Source organism: Strongylocentrotus purpuratus, unplaced genomic scaffold (assembly GCF_000002235.5).
Source record: "Strongylocentrotus purpuratus isolate Spur 01 unplaced genomic scaffold, Spur_5.0 spur5_scaffold_19, whole genome shotgun sequence".
Classification (NCBI taxonomy): domain Eukaryota; kingdom Metazoa; phylum Echinodermata; class Echinoidea; order Camarodonta; family Strongylocentrotidae; genus Strongylocentrotus; species Strongylocentrotus purpuratus.
In genome coordinates, this window is record NW_022145604.1 from 4158356 (window position 1) to 4175752 (window position 17397).

The following is a 17397-nucleotide window of genomic DNA, read 5'->3' on the forward strand; positions in this document are numbered from 1 at the left end:
GCCGCTCTCCTTTGACCCCATGCTCCAAGCCGCCGAAAAGTTATGCGCTAATCGTCAACTGTTGACCAGATGCTGAGATAAAAGAGCGCATGAAATATCACGATTTTGAATTCCTACATCAGAAAATGGTATCTCAGCAAATTTTCGCTGTCCCTTTCAATGATTTCTCATAAATTGTTGAATGTGTCATGAGTTGATCAAGCGAACACAAACTTTTGTAATTTCATACTTTTTTCCCATCTGCAAAAGTACAAAAAGCACGCGAAAGCACGCAAAAGAAAACGTAAAGTTATCGAAGATGGTAAATCATGGATTAAATGACGGGACATTGAAACATGCGAAAATAACCAGATTATCCTAAAATAATGAGTTATTGTCAGGATCTAATTTTTCTTTTACCAGGGAAGAGTACTAAATTTGAAAAATGGTTTGATGCATTATTCTCAATACAATCCCTATATTAAGTTTGTAATTTACACTGAAATTTTGCCGGTAATTTAATAAATGTGAAACTGGTGCCTGGCCTCCGAAATTCCCCCGCAGTGGCAGAGCAGAACTTCAAAGCCAAGTGGAATGTTACGCATCCCATTGTTACTCTTTATAAATCACGCATGCGTTTGAATAAATATCAAGAGTTTTCACTCCTTCTCTTTCACCTTCCTGATTGGAATGACTGTTTGTGAGTCTGTCCAGGGAGGTGAAAGAAAAGGAGGCGAAACTCTTGTAATTTATTCAAACGCATTCTTGAGTTCTAAAGCGTAACAATGGGATGTGTAACATTCCACTTGGCTTTGAAGTTCCATGCTCCGAACCGCGCTTCCACTGCGGGGACTTTCGGAAGCCAGGCACCAGTTTTACATTTATTACAAAATATTAAATTACCGGCAAAATGTCAGTGTAAATCAAAAACTTTATATGGGGATTTTATTGGGAATAGTGCATCAAACAAATTTTCAAATTTAGAACTCCGTCCTTCCTTTTATTTGTGTGCCAGAGTTGGTAAAAGAAAAATTACATCCTGTCAAAAACTCAATATTTTAGGATGATGCGCTAATTTGTGCATGCTTTAATGTCTCGTTATTTGATCCATGATTTACAATCTTCAATAACATTAAGTTTGCTAATGCGTGTTTTCGCGTGTTTTTTGTATTTTTCAAGTTTAAAAAGGATGAAAGTACGCAAGTTTGTGTTCGCTTGTTCTACTCTTTACACATTCAACAATGGATGAGAAATCATTGGAAGGGACAGCGAACAGTTGCAGTGATACCATTTTCTGATGTAGGAATTCTAACTCCTGAAATTTCATGCGCTCTTTATCTCACCACCTGGTCAACAGTTGCAGATTAGCGCATAACTTTTCGGCGGCTTGGAGCATGGGGTCAAAGGAGAGCGGCTTGATTCCAGTCCTTCTCTATCACGTCCCTGGTCTGTCCCGCCTCACAGGCCCTGGGCCTAGCGGTGCTCTCAGTGTTTGTTTAGGGGTGGGGCCGGGGGGCTAATTTTTTTCCCAAACAGGTTTGCCAATGCTAATATTTCCTTTCATCTGATTGGCTGATATGTTACGTCATTAGCAATGACGTAACCGTTTGGGTGAGTGATAGGGTTATAGAAATCATGCAGAATCACTGTTCATCACCCCATCGTTGGCTCAATCGGTAAGGTCAGCGTAATACAATCTCAGAGTCGTGGGTTCAAATCTCAGTTTATTCAGTTTTTTGCCTTTATAAATAGTGAGGCAAAGCAATAACAAATCAAAGTCTAATTGTTTGTGACCTCTTTCCAAGCTGCTTATGACGTAGAACGTATTAGCCATTGAGAAGAACGGAAATATAAGAAATTGCAAACCTGTTTGGGAATACAAATTTCGCGGCCGGGGAGGGGGGGGGGGGGGAGGGTTAGGGTTACAAGTGTTTTCACTCCTTCTCTTTCACCTCCCTGATTGGAATGACTGTTTTGTGAGTCTGTCCCGTCCCACAGGGCCCTGGACCTAACGGTGCTCTCAGTGTTTGTGTAAGGGGGGGGGGGGTGCTGTCGGTCTTGGACTGACATCCCCAATGTTCCCCAATGTTTGGTGATTCCATGGACTTCGTCTTATCAATATACTGCGTGATAATTTATGTCTCATTGAATGGGCTGCATGTGTTACCCTCTATTTTTAATGACTCTCCAGTTATTAATAAATATTGAAATAGTCTGTTTTGATTTGATAAAACAAACACCCCAACAACAACAAAAGAAAAACAAGCAAACAAACCATTAACAAGAAACTAGTCTAAAATAAATGTATAAAGCCAATGAGCCGATTAACGTATTTCCTTTGCATTACCTAACGAAATTCAAAAGTCACTTACCAGAACCCATGCAGAAAATAATCAAAATTTCTTTGATAAACCGCGTAAAATCCATCTCGAAAGAAAGTCTAAATGGTTACTTGAGTGATGATAACTCGACGTGGATTAGTTAGACCTTGCTAGTCAATTGAAGAGTGGCGATACTTCTCCCGAGGGATAGGTTTTATGGTTGAATTTTGATGGAATATTCGTGATAATGACCACAGACGTACATGTACTTGTCTTATTTGAGTAGTTCTTTAATTCAGCATGGAATAGGGGGGGGGGGGACCATGTACCTCTCGGCTGAAGAAAAGTGTGGAATTACAATATTATATCTAGATATTTGATATAGGGTTTATTTTAAACTTCAGCATGCGGTCCCTTTGAAATTTAAAAACTCTTGCGAAATGCACTTTTTCAGCCAAGGTATAGATTAAAAAATAATTATTGAGTGCTTTTTTATTGATTTCGATTTTTTTTCTTCTGCATTTTTTCATCATCTTGTTTTACAGAAGATAGAAAGATGGTTGTACTTTTTCTGACACCGTAACGGTAGTTTAATATAAGAATCATATTGTTTGAAAGATAGATTGCAGAAGGTGTGGTGTACTTTCTTTTAGTCATGGTATTAAACAGCAAATCTGTTTGATTTTCCATAGAATTTCATTTATAGATATGCACTTTTTCGGACACGGCAATAAAATAAACCCATAAAAATAATTATATCTGAACAGAATATGCTTTGTTTTGAAATTCAGACATATACCTTTCACAAGAATCAAGGATTGGCTCACGTACCAATGTTTATTGTCGTATCCATTGGCGTATGAGAAGGAGACGAAGGCGGACAAAGGGGAAGGGGGTCAGGACTTGGGCCTGGACCCCCGATAATTGCGAAAATATCCATATTCAGGCAATCATTGTCTAAAATTCGGTCAAATGCCAACTGAAATACAAATAGCAAGGTGGTCAGTTTGCACATCTTTATCATGCTGACATATTCATATTGTCACCACAAAAGTATTAACATTTGATTTTGTTTATGTCCGTCATCTTGCTAGCTTGCAAATTTGTTAGACTGAAAAGCTGAATACGGGGAAGAGTGGTCAGCTCTCTAGCAACATTGCGCTCCCAAAATGACCCCCAAGTCATGCAGATTTCACTTAGCCCACGTACTAAGGTAAAATAAAAAGGTTGCATGACTTTATATCACACAAAAGATGCGAGAGGTCCGCTTCTGCATAGCAAAATCTAAAAGGTGAACAATTTATCAACAGGGATGGGGTTCATTATCATTGCCTAACATTCGGCCAAACGCCATCTGAAATTCGTAAAGCAAGGAGGTCAGTTTGCAAATCTTTATCATTCTTTCAAGTTCACAATGTCGCCACAAAGGTATTACAATTTCATGTTTTGTATGTCTGTCATTTTGCTAGCTTGCAAATTTGTTAGACTAGAAAGCTGAATATGGGGACATTGCGCTCCTAAGATGATCCCCCCCCCCAGTCAGGCCGACTTCACCTAGCCCATGTACCAAGCTTTTAAATAGAAAAAGGTTGCATGACTTTACATTACAGAAAAACGAAAAACTTATTTGAAGTCCCAAAAACTTGGAGTAAATTTCCCCCTCGTGGACCATTGACCCCAAATGTTTGTTAGACGCGAGAGTACGGTCCGGCTCTGCATAGCAAAATCTATAAACAATCTATGAACAATTTATCAACGGGGATCGGGTTTTAGACCCCTTCATAAAACACCAAAGTGGTCTTTGATCATACGTTGCTCCTCAAAAGTTCTAGTTGTACAGGAAAAGCAAACTTTGATTGCCTCCCACTTATAACAACTCAAGAGTCATTAATATTTTAATTTCAGCTCTCTCGGTATGGCTGAGATGCTGTGATTTGATTTGATTTGATTGTGATTTATACGCATATACCCATACAGTTGGCAAAATCATTCATACCTCTTTTCATGAAATGATTTAGACAATGATTTTTTTCTAGATAGATAAGTTTATATCTTCTCAGAACTTCATTGATCAATCGAAAATGTCATAGAGATAATAATATTAATAATATTAGTCCGCTTTCATATAGCGCTTAATACATCGATGATTTCTCTAGCGCGTTACAAATATATTATTATCAGTTAGGCCTTAGAAATTCTTGTTCGTCAAGAATAATTCATATTGTCACAATAATCTCTCGAAAAAAAAATGGTTAGGAACAAATTATTCCTATTAAAGGGTTAGGGCTAGTGTAAAAATACTAATCTCCGTTTTGAAAGGATAGTTTCTGTTTCGCTTGACGATCAAAGTATGATGTCAGAAGCGACGGGTTTTTTGGTTAAATTTTTGGTCTGCCGAGTGGGGGCGTAGTAATTTTTGCTGCCACATAATTCTTTATTTCGGAGATGTCATCTTTCTGACAAGCCATCGATAATTTTAGTTTTTCAGACAAGCCCAATGTCGTGAGTATAATTTGAACACACGATGTCGATAATTAATAATTAGCCGTCTATTTGATTGATGCATTATGTGCAGTTACATACGGTACATGACTTGTGTATAGTGTTTTGGGGTTAGTCTGTTATACAGACCGTGTTAATTGTGTTACTTGAATATCATTTATACATATAAAGAGGCACTTGCATAAAGTGACAGAATAAGGATAAATTCTGGTAACTGTATAGACATGTATAAGATATAAAAGGGGATTTAGAGTAATTTGTGTGGAGCCAAAAGGATAGTTTTATCCAGGTGCGGATCCACGTAGCGATTTCTCTGGCCCGGGCCCCCCTAGCACCCCCAAAACGGTAAAAAAATAGGATAATAACGTAAATTTAACCTTTTTTAAAAATAAAGAACAAAAGCGGGACCCCCTGAACCCCCCCCCCAAAAAAAAAAGAAGTAAAAAAAGAAGAAAATTATATTTTCACCCCTCAAAAAAAAAGTGGTTCTCCTCTCCATCACCTCCATCCCCCCGCTTATTCACCGGCTTGAAGAATCGCTGCTAAATATTTTCTCACGAAATGGGGGGGGGGGGGGGGGGGGGGGAATATGTGCTCTTACCCCCAAACCCCCACCCCCCCCCCCCGCTTATTCACCGGTCGGCTGAGTCGGCGCTGAATTTTTTCTCAAGATTTGGGCCCCCTCCTGTTGCCGGCTGGATCCGCCCCTGGTTTTATCATGCACGCAAATACAATAGTAAACACAGGAAATTCAAGCAGGCATAGATTCAGGGCGTCATAGATTTATTATTCATTTATTATGTTGCTAAGGAAATAGAATATATACATTAGTGGGCATTGATATTCATTTTGGGACAATTGTATTATTTAATGTCAGTGAGCATGCATTAATCATACAACTCATTTGATGCTAGATCGTTTGCAAACACAGTTTAAAATTTGACATATTATTTATGATCGTTTAATTCTCATTAAATTTCAGGTTGTACCGCCTTTTTTAACGTTGTCTCAACAAGCTTGATTTGTCGCTCTATTATCGATGTGCTGTCGGTTTCATTGTCAGGTATACGCTACAGCTAGGGATATATAAATTAACATTCCCCTTGAAATCTCCCCCCCCCCCCCCCCCCAAAAAAAAAAAAAAAAAAAAAAAAAAACTAAAAAAAAAAAAACTAACTAAATAAATAAAAAACTAAATCAATCAATCAATCAATCAATAAAGCCAATCATCTTTGTCAGATGTTTCTTACTTTGGGCCTCAAATATAAAACAGACTACGGTTTCATTTTCTTCAAGAAATGTAACAAAGCTGGAGATAAAAAAAAACACTTCTGCTCTTTGTACTTTGTTAATGACGTCATCTACGTCGCTTAGTCCCAAGGCTAGACCAGACAGAGTTGTTGTCTATTAACCTTCGACTCTGTCCCTTTAAAATTTGTTGTAGTGCCAGTCGAGGTCATGTGATCTCAGTCAAGAAAGACGAAGCAGGTACGTTGAACGGATGTGCAAGCAAATTAATTTGTAAATGGTGATACCACGAATATATTTGTATAATACTAAAAACACAGGTCTAATCCACTTAAATCATCCACTTAAATACTGCAAGTTGTAAACAAAAACGAAAATATATATTACACGGGAAGAGGTTTGAAATTTGATACTAAATGCTTTGAAAAAGAGGAAGCTAGAGGAGAGTCAACCCCTCTGCATGTTCATGACCAACGTAGTAATAATAATGATAATACTCAGTTTGTATATAGCGCTTATTACAATCACTAAGCGCTTCCAAACTTGGAGATTATTACTATGCTCATGTACAGTGGTTACAGTGTTAGAGTCAGTTCGCTTGCCGCCTCACATGCATAACTTAAGCTATACAGCGTATACTTAAAGGGACTTGTGAAAATTGTTCAGATGAGAGAAAATGGTGCTAAGGTAATGTCTTCAATGCTAGATGTACATTAAAAGATAATCTGAAAGTTTGAGTGAAACAGCCCCGTGTTGAAGAGAGTCACCACCTTTGCACGTTAAGAACCCACTGCACTTTTCGCATAAGAGGGGTGGAAACCCCGGTGTAGTGGTCCACCTGCACACCCCAATCAGTTATACCGAGAGGAGAGACCCGAGGATTACAGTGATTCATTTCCTTGTTCGCCTCTCAGGCACAGGTGACGCCAAATACTTAATAATAAATATAATGATAATAATAATTAATGATAACAAATGATGAAAAAAAACTGATCTGATCGATTCCTGAATTCTCCCAACTATATTAATATAATTTAACAGTTTAAGGTGAATGTCAAACGTCACAAAGCATTGAATTGGCTCTATACTATACCATTCCGAATATTAAAGTGTTGAAAGATTTTTAAAAGCCTGTTTTATGACCTATTTTCATGTAAAAACGGTTGGGAAAACTCTAAAATTGGTTTGTAGAATTTACTGTTAGAGGGCGTAGCAGAGCGACGCCTTCAAAGAAAACCATAAATATATTTGTTTTACTTTATAATTTGTTGCAAGCTAGAGGGTAGAAGGAATATAATTGGTAAGAAGGCATTTAATACCAAAATTACGCAGTTTTTTCATCAACCTTCAATTACGTTACCGGTTCACTTTAATAACAATTATTGAGATTATAGTTACAACGAGTCAAATCATAAAACTAAGGTCTAAATTTTCTATAATTAACTCCAGCAAGGCCAAGGTAAGCCAGTCTTTGTGATGCATAATAACATTCCCGGCGATAACCGAGTTGAATAAGAAGAAATGTACAAGTCCGTGAACAAGTCAGTAAATACTAAAGACATACATGGAATACAGAAAATAGGTGGGCTTTGGCGACTATACATGGAGGAACGCCAAAACAGAATAAAACTGATCACAGATGGGATACAAATAAGAGATACAACAGTGAGAGTGTATGACAAAAACCCCTACCTCCCGCACGAAAGTGAGAACGCTTTGCGTGTCTTGATAAAAGACATTCCCCTTTCAGTGCACGAAAGTATCATCTTAGACGAATTGGAGGCCAAAAACTGCAAAATCAATGGCCATGTCATATACCCTAAGCTACGCGTTGATGGCAAATGCCTAACCGGAGACCGTGTACTGTATATAGACCCACCTACCCATCCCCTCCCGAGATTTATACGTTTCCATAGTTTCAGAGCCAGAGTATTCCATCACGGCCAGCCCACCACCGAGGCAAATGTAACATGTTCACACTGTTTTCAAGCCGGGCACCATCGCTCTAAATGTAACAACGAGATGGTATGTCGGCTCTGCAAAAATGTCGGCCAGAGTGATGCCCTAATGTCAGTGCCACCGATCAACAACAACGTTCTTCGAATCCGAAAACATCGGCTTATGAAAGCATGCAACCAGCTGATGCAACCGATGACAAAGCCGTAACCCAGACAACGAACGCTGTGGATGAAAGCCGAGCACATCCAACAACTACGAATGAACGAGCAAGAGACATGACGTCATCTGCCCGACTGCCCGACAGACCCGATCCAAGACTGCGAACAAAGGCGAGACCCGCGAAAAGAAATCAGGAGGTCCCAAACAGCAAGCAAAAGAAAGTGCTGAGCTAATTCAGATTCTGTCTGAGTTTCGATCGCGGAGTAGCAGCGAAACAAACCTTCGTGGTGCACAAACGCGAATCACACGTTTCCAGAGAAAGTCTGCCACCTCTGAATCCGATGAAAACAAAGAATATGATGAAACTGAAGATCTTGCTGAAGATGAACTTTCTGAAGCAACACCCGAATTTCCGGAACTCTCATTTAACCATGACAAACAAACAAGTAAGAAACGGAGAAGGAAAAACACGAAAAGCCCGAGCAAATGATGATTTGGTAAAACAATCAGAATTATGTTCACCGAAAGCAGATAGTTATAGAGAAAATAAAATTAATAAAATAGTAAATATATATGTGCATGAATGGTACGAATACGAGATAAATGTGTATAGTGTTATTAAGAAGATAAACTTAAATTTAAAATGTCGTCAGTATTAGTAATTACCCAAAATTGTAATGGGTTACGTAACAAACTGAAAAGACAAATGTGTTTTAGATGGTTTGAAAATCAAAACGCTGAGATTGTCCTCATACAAGAAACACATTGGTCTAAAGACATAGAGCACATAATACGAAATGAATGGAAGGTAGGTACAGCCATCTTCAATCATGGCACAAACAACGCACGAGGTGTAGCAATTTTAATAAAAAGACAAAGTGAAATTAATACTTTTCTTAATATAACGACCAAAACGGGAGATTCCTCATCTTAGGATGTCTAATACATTCAATTAAACACATAATTGTTAATGTATATGCTCCTAATGTCCATAAGAAAAGAGAGATTTTATTTAAAAGTGTTTATAATAAATTGAATAAAAAGTTCGATTTACAAGACCTACAAACACATTTGATTTTAGGCGGAGATTTCAACTGTGTGCTGAATCAAAAAAATAGATACCTTAAACGTTAAAAGCAAATACAAAACTCCAAGTTTTTTAAAACTAATATTAAAGAGGTTTTTGTTAATAGATATCTGGAGAAAAGTGCATTCTGATAAAAAAACAATATACATGGCGCAACAAGGGTCTACAGGTTGCTTCAAGAATTGATTTTGTTTTGATTAGTAAACCTTTGAAAAATTATATAATCAAAACTGATATTAGGCCAGTTGTTAATGGTGATCATAATGCAGTTACCATAACAATCAGATTTAACGACACCAAACATGGACCCGGATTTTGGAAATTTAATACTAGTTTGTTAACAAAAAGTGATTATTGTGAAGAAGTTAGAACAATTATAGAGGAGGCAGTACAAGAAAAGAATAACTCTTGCATGTCTTGGCAGTACGCATGGGAACTATGTAAAATTACAGTCAGAGAATACTCTATCAAATATACCAAAAGTAAGAAAACAAAAGAAAGTGATTCTACGTTTTTAGAAGAGAAATTACAAAAGATCAATGAAAAAATGTGGACACTTAACGGTGAGAAAATGCAGGAAACTATTAATGAATATGAAAAGACTTCCGAAGAACTAGAACAAATATACAAACAGGAATGTAAAGGCTCAATAATCAGGTCGAGAGTCAAATGGTTTGAAGAAGGAGAGAAAAACTCTAAATATTTTATGTCATTGGAAAAAAGAAATTTTGATAAAAGTACAATTTTGCAACTACGCAACGACAAAGGCAAAATTTTTAGTGAGCAACAAAATATAAGAAAATGTGTTCATCAATTTTATTCAAACTTATATCGTCAAAAAGAAAGACAATATGATTTAGAAGGATATTTATTTGATTTACACAATCCTGAATTGACCGATGAATTGGCAGAGTTATGTGAAGGCCAATTAACAGAAAAAGAATACCAGCAAGTTATTTCTGAGTTTGCCAAAAACAAAGCGCCTGGAAGTGATGGCCTGAATATTGAGTTTTATCAATTTTTTTGGACAGAAGTTAAATGTCTGCTTGTAAACTCACTAAACGAATAGGATTTGAAAATAACGAACTTTCTAACACGCAAAGACAAGCCATAATTAAGCTATTACACAAAAAGGTGATCAAACTAATTTAGAAAATTTTAGACCAATTCACTTCTTAATTATGATTACAAGATTGCGGCATCAGTCCTAACTAAAAGACTCCAGAAGGTAATTCCCACATTAATTTCCAATGATCAAGTAGGGTACATCAAGGGTAGAAGTTTAGCTGAAAATATCAGATTAATTGAAGATATATTTTATTATGTCCAAAACCACTCAGACAAAGGACTTGCATTTTTAACAGATTTTAGAAAAGCATATGATTGTCTAAGTTGGGATTTTCTCTTTGAATGTTTACGGAAATTTGGATTTAAAAATGAATTTCGCAGATGGGTCAATACTCTGTACACAAATGTTAAAAGCAGTGTCAATGTAAACAGTTGGTTAACAGAACAAATTAACATAACAAGAGGCGTACGCCAAGGGTGCCCTCTCTCGGCCCTGCTTTTCATACTCGCTGTCGAGGTACTAGCTATTAAAATAAGAAACGATCTAGACATTACAGGAATTACCCTTTTTGATTCAGTCGAAATAAAGATACTGCAATTTGCAGACGACGCAACAATTTTTGTTAAAGACACAAAATCTTTAAAGAAAGCTATAAAGCAGATAGAACATTTCGGTTTATTTTCAGGTTTAGACCTGAATAAATCAAAGAGTTCCATAGTTAACATTAACGGAGACACCATTGATGAAAACATTTATGGCATTCCATTGACCTATTCTGATGTTAAAATATAAGGGGTTCATTTTGGGAAAAATGAACAAAACCTAATAAATCTTAATTGGAAACCCAAAATATCAAAGATTGAAAATATAGTACGTCTATGGAAAGCAAGGCGCTTAACTTTTTCTGGTAAAATAACTATAATCAAATCATTTCTTGTTTCTCAAATTATATACAATGCTCAAATGATTTCCATGCCGGAAAATGTAATGAAAATCATTGACTCCTTACTGTATACATTTTTGTGGAATGAAAAAAAAACACAAAATAAAAAGAAAAGTGGTTTGTATGAGTTACGAGTATGGAGGATTAAAAATGGTTGATTTGAATGCTCTGTTACAAAGTTTTATATTAAAGTGGATATTGCACTACTTCTCCCACGAAAACTCAAAGTGGAAAAAGATAATTGATGGTTTCTTTAAAAAAGTGGGCAATTTACAATATGTGTTAAATAGTAAATGTACAAAACATGATATGTAGTTTTGTTTAAAGAATATAAAAATGCCCCAATATTACAAGAATATGGTATATACTTGGTTTGACTTTAAAGAGATAGTAGAATGTAAGACGCCAACGTATTTACAATGTACTAATGTTAGAAGTGAAAACATATGGTTTAACTCAAATATAAGAGATCATAACAAAAATGTATTATTTTAAAAAAAATGGTTCGATGTAGGCCTTTTGAAAATTAACGATGTCGTAAAAAACTCTAGATTTATGTCTTTGAGAGAAATTGAAGAAAGATTTGAGAAAAAACATGCTTCTTTGTTTCAAGAATATTATATCATAGTAAATGCAATTCCCAAAGTTTGGAAACAGAATATGTTAAGACAGGTACATGTATATGATGCGACGCGAGAAGAAAATGAAGGTGTCATGAAAAATGGTTTAATGAATGTTAACACTAAACGAAAGTCGAAGTTTTTTTTACTCTACGTTGTCTATTCATTCAATTGTTAGACCTCCAATAGAAGAGAAATGGGAAGAAATGTTAAATAGTACAGAACAAATCGACTGGAAAGTCATATGGTCATTTAATTTACAAGCTATGAAAGAAAACAAAATATCAGAATTCAATTTTAAGTTATTACACAACTTATTACCAATTAGGTATAATTTATTTAAATGGAAATTGTGTAACAATCCCTTATGTTTATATGATAGTCAGTTACACGACAATCTCCATTTATTTGTAAAATGCAAGCACACAAGATTGTTTTGGTTAAAATTTGGAGACATAATTCGAAAACTTTACAATGTTAATTTTTCTTTTGACAAGTTCGTTTTAATTGAAGGTTATAACTTGAAAAACAAAATATTTAAAAGTTTAAATTTTCTTATCATATGCAAAATACGCAGTTTATTTAATATTTATGCAAGCAGAAAATCACAAACTCATGTTTCATGAAGTCTCTATTCTCTGTATTTTCAAAAGACTAATCCACAATCGATTAAAGATCGAAAGGAACTGTGAAACAAAAAAGCTATGCATTTTTGAAAATACTGTTATTGAAGAAAACGAAACATGTTTTATTTGAACTATGTTAAGATGCTACGATGTTATTTCAATTGATTGTGTATGATTGTTTGATTTGTTCAAATGCATATATTTATCAATAAATTCATTTTACAAAAAAAAAAAAAAAAAAAAAAAACTCCAGCAATTAAATAATAAACTTATTTTAAACGAAGGAAAGAAAGACAGATATTAGCGTTATATTTTTGTCACTTTACTAATTTTCTTATGATCTCATCTAATACAATTCAAGCGTGTATGTGGTGTTATCTAATTAGTCTTTTAGGAGGTTTCAACCATTATGTGTTAGGTCGTTTAAGAGTAGGCCTACTGCGCCCGTACTGTGTATGTAATATCGTTAGCGAGAAAGGATCTTTGAAATGACTTAATTTGCCTCCAAATAGCCTTTTCAATCTTTCATTCTACCATGAAACACCCACAACGTTCCTCACAATGTAGTCATCTTTTGTGTGTTTTGGCGGGAAGGGAGGGATAGAGAGACAGAGACAGAGAGACAATGATGGAGGGAGAGAGAGAGAGAGAGGGAGAGAGAGAGAGAGAGGGAGTGAGAGAGAGAGATGGAGGGGGAGAGATGGGGGAGGGGGAGAAGGGGGAGAAAGGAGAGAAGGGGGAGAAGGGGAGGGGTTGGGAGAGAGAGCATTAGAGAATGAGGGACGGGATAAGAAGGTACAATGCGATCTATTTGGTAGTCTGAAACTTTGGTCGTAATATGTCGTTGCAGAGTACTGCGTATAAATTAGTTCTGCAACTTGATTGTCTCTTACTTTTGTCGTTTGATCAATGACTGTGAAAAGCATCAACAGAGCAACGATGTGACTTTAGTTCAACTGAAAACATTTTAGATATATTGAAAGATACAGCGAAAAAACAACAAAACAAAAACATGACATTAATCACAAAGAAACACAAATAAAAGAAAATAAACAAACACCCCCCCCCAATAAAAAGGTTGACTTTAATATCTATTTTTATTGTTCTCACCGTCTGATAAATTAAACGAAAATTTGGGACAACTACAACAAAAATAATATCATAGGCTATAGATTATATTACAATTCGCTTGATCAAAACATTTCACAAAATGATGCGTATTATCTTATAAAAATACAACATTCATGTTTTCCTCCTGGTGAGTATGACTGTATATTCTTAGAAAAACAGGGGACCATAGGGATTTTGTCCTTTGCATGTGAAGTGATTAGCGATATCTTTATTTGATATTTGTCTTTTGGAGAACGATTTGATTGAAGGAAATCGTGTTGTGTATTATGCTGAAACATATCAGCCAGCTAATCCCAATTCGTGAACATCTAGAAATATATCATTTTTAGATGATATTTCAAATGATTCTTATTCGGTAAATATCAAATATATCCTTATAAATCTATCGAAGTCGGGCTTAACTTTTATTAAGATGATCTGTATAAACCAGATTTTGAAGGTCTGAGGATATCTCCCAAGAAACAACAGTAATTCTCTTTGAATCTACCATCTAATTTGTATATACTCTGAACACACATCCATGTCCACCTGCCCAACACCCACCCACAAATAGTTGACACACACAAGCCTTACACACCCACACCACTCACACACAAAGACGTGCGCACACATTTTGACAGTATATACACAAAATTTTATTTTTTTAATAATTTTTAAAAATTTATTTTTACAAAAAAAGGTATTATTGAAAACAATGTACGAAGCACAAAGGCAAACAGTGGCTAACTTGAAAAAAAACTTTCACATTTTCCACATATTTTAATATCACATGAATGAACCTAGTTCTATTTTCATGTACCGTCAAACGGAGTGAATAGGAGCATGTGGATGTAGGCCTACAGGTTAAAACGTGGAAATGTTATAATGTTTTTTTCTTCAAAATAATGGTGCAGAATCGTTACAGTCTTTGATCATGCTGTTCCTAGAAAATCTGCAAATATAGTATAGGCTATTTAAGACACGTGTATAATGATGTATGCTATCTTCCACAAATACAGTCACACCAACAGTAAGGACAGACAGATCAGATCCATGACATTTAATCTCTCCAGAACGCCCATATAATGTTTTTATTTTAATTGGTGTTGAACAACCGGCATCTTTCCGTATATATATATTTAGGTTGCAATTGAATTTAAAAGAACATGTTACTTTATTCCGTGTGCTACTCTTCGCTGACTGTGATAAATCCTGCTCTAGCTGACTGTGATGACCGGAGAAAGATAAAGAGAGAGAGAGAGAGAGAGAAAGAGAGAGAGAGAGAGGGGGGAGGGGGGGGGGGGGAGAGGGGGCTAAAAGACAGAGGTAGATAGAGGGAATAAATAGAGAGGTGGAGGGGAAAGAGTGAGACTGACTGGAAAGAATGATAGCATGAGAGAAACAAAGTTAGAACGAATGGAATGAGGGAAGTATAGAGGGGGAAAGAAAGAGAGAGAGAGAGAGAGAGAGAGAGAGAGAGAGAGAAAGAGAGAGGAGAGAGAGAGCGTTGAGAATGAGAGCGAGCATTGTAATAGGCCTGTAAGAGAGAAGATGTATATATATATATAGAGAGAGAGAGAGAGAGAGGGGGGGGGGGGGAGGAGGGGTGGGGCACCTCTTGAGAACATAATTATGTCAGTCAATTTCAAAGTCGTCGCTACAATTATTGGAACGTTTGCCCCATTTTTCCATTTGTGAGTATTTTGTACGAGTACCCTTGTAAACATGAAGAATGGGATCAAAGGATATGCGGGCATTGAATAGATACTCCTGACAAGGGCTCAAATACCAGAGGCGTATCCATGCAGGGGATTCTCTTGCAGGATTACCTTCAGGGGTACGCCCTCCAAAAGAAGTCTCTGACTAACCAAACAAACAAAAAGAATGATCAGGAGCTCTTTTCAGGTTGTTTTTTTTAATGGGGGGGGGGGGCATTTTGGGGTATATTCCCTTTAAGTGCATGTTCTTGAGGTATGCCATATTGGATTTTTGACAGCAAGGGGCATATCGTGTCTACTTGCCCCCCCCCCCCCCCCCGCCCTGGTTCCGCCTTAGACTACTTCAGGTAGAAGCACTTATCATCCCCGGAAGGCAGGCCGTACTTTCCACCCTATCTTGTTCGTTTATGAATTATGCATAAGGGCTTAGAGTCTCGACTCAAATTTTCATCATACTGGGACGAAACGAGTCCCATCCCTCGATATTTTGCAGGTCACACTACGGACAATCCACGGCATGACGCTGTATGCCATAAGTGATTTCGGGGGATATATACATGCATGATGAAGCAGGGTTTTGATGTTCAAGAGGAAACGCGGCATACAAGCCACGTACAGGTCTTCCTTTTCCTTCCTTATTTGAATAACAACAACAACAACTTCATGTCTCAATGTTTTGATAATTAGCCTTGAATACATCAAACGTCCATCAAATTTTATGACGGGTTAAAATAGCTCAACTTCATGCTAAAATGTACTTAAATTGTTTTGATTACCCGTGGTGCATCAAACTTTGTCTAAACTTGAGGACATGACGGTGTTAATAAACTTATCAACGCTGAATGACATGCAAAGAAACTAAATGTACTTGAGGTTTATCTGCATGACATGTTTTGAATTAATATCACATGGATCTTCTGTGGACCGGAGGTTTCGTTTCAGTTTCAGTGCATCTTCGTGCAGCATTTAAAAGGAAATTTCGATTGAGATGAACTCTAGCTTTGTAGAGAGCCTATACATTTTTAGAAATTATATCTTTGTCTCAGCCAACATTGCAGAGAGGTACGATAACAGAATCAAGTTTTGTCTTGCTAGTTGTACCATGATTTAGTATCGATAATATTCATGAACTCGTTGACGTTAATGAACCAAATGATGATGGTTGTAAACATGATCTAGCATAAACATTAAACGAATCCGTTGACGCCGATACCTTGACATTTTATACTGCAATCCGTTCGAAAACGTAAGACAACACTTTGTTGTTCGTGTTTGTTATTGGATTTAACCTTGACATTGTTTTCCTGACGAAATGTTGCTGGCTTTTTTTTTCTTCCAAAGAGCAGACGACTAGCCTCACCCGATTCTCTTCCGGTAATGTGATCGTTTCTCCTCGCGGGTTATCGGTACTGTGTTACCACTCAGCTATACATATATTCTCAGCAGTACGTGTTTTGAACCCTCTGATTTCTATACGCGCCTGAATTGAATATTTCGTTTGATGATATCTGATGCAGCCTTTAACTCGTGACGAACTGATTTATCAAAAACTTGTCAACGCTAGACAACATATCATTTGGACAAGGAAGTGTTCCGGTGAACGCCAAACAATCATAATACAGAGCGGTTATCAAAACAAAGACTGTATTAAATAATCGCGCTGTATGTGAAGAGCTTGAAATAGTGACGTCTATGTAAATGCCACCATACAGCCCATACTCCACTTGTGGATTGAATGATATCTTGAAATCAACGACGAACGTGATCACAGTTACGAAGTGAGACTGATGTTCTCGAGAATGTACTGGAATTGAGAGACCCTCTTCAAAGGCAAGCGGTGGTCGATTTGGGAATGGTTTGCCTGTTTCTCACGCCGTGTGGTGAACTTTTCGAGTCTGTTCACAAAAATACTGTATGATACATATTTGTTCGATCCCTACGTTCGTCAGTCTTCATAAATCATGATATGGAGCAGTTGTAACATATAGAGGACTAGATATCTATATGTGAAGTATTAACTTTGTTAATTTTGGATGATGATAGTGGTTTTAAAAGA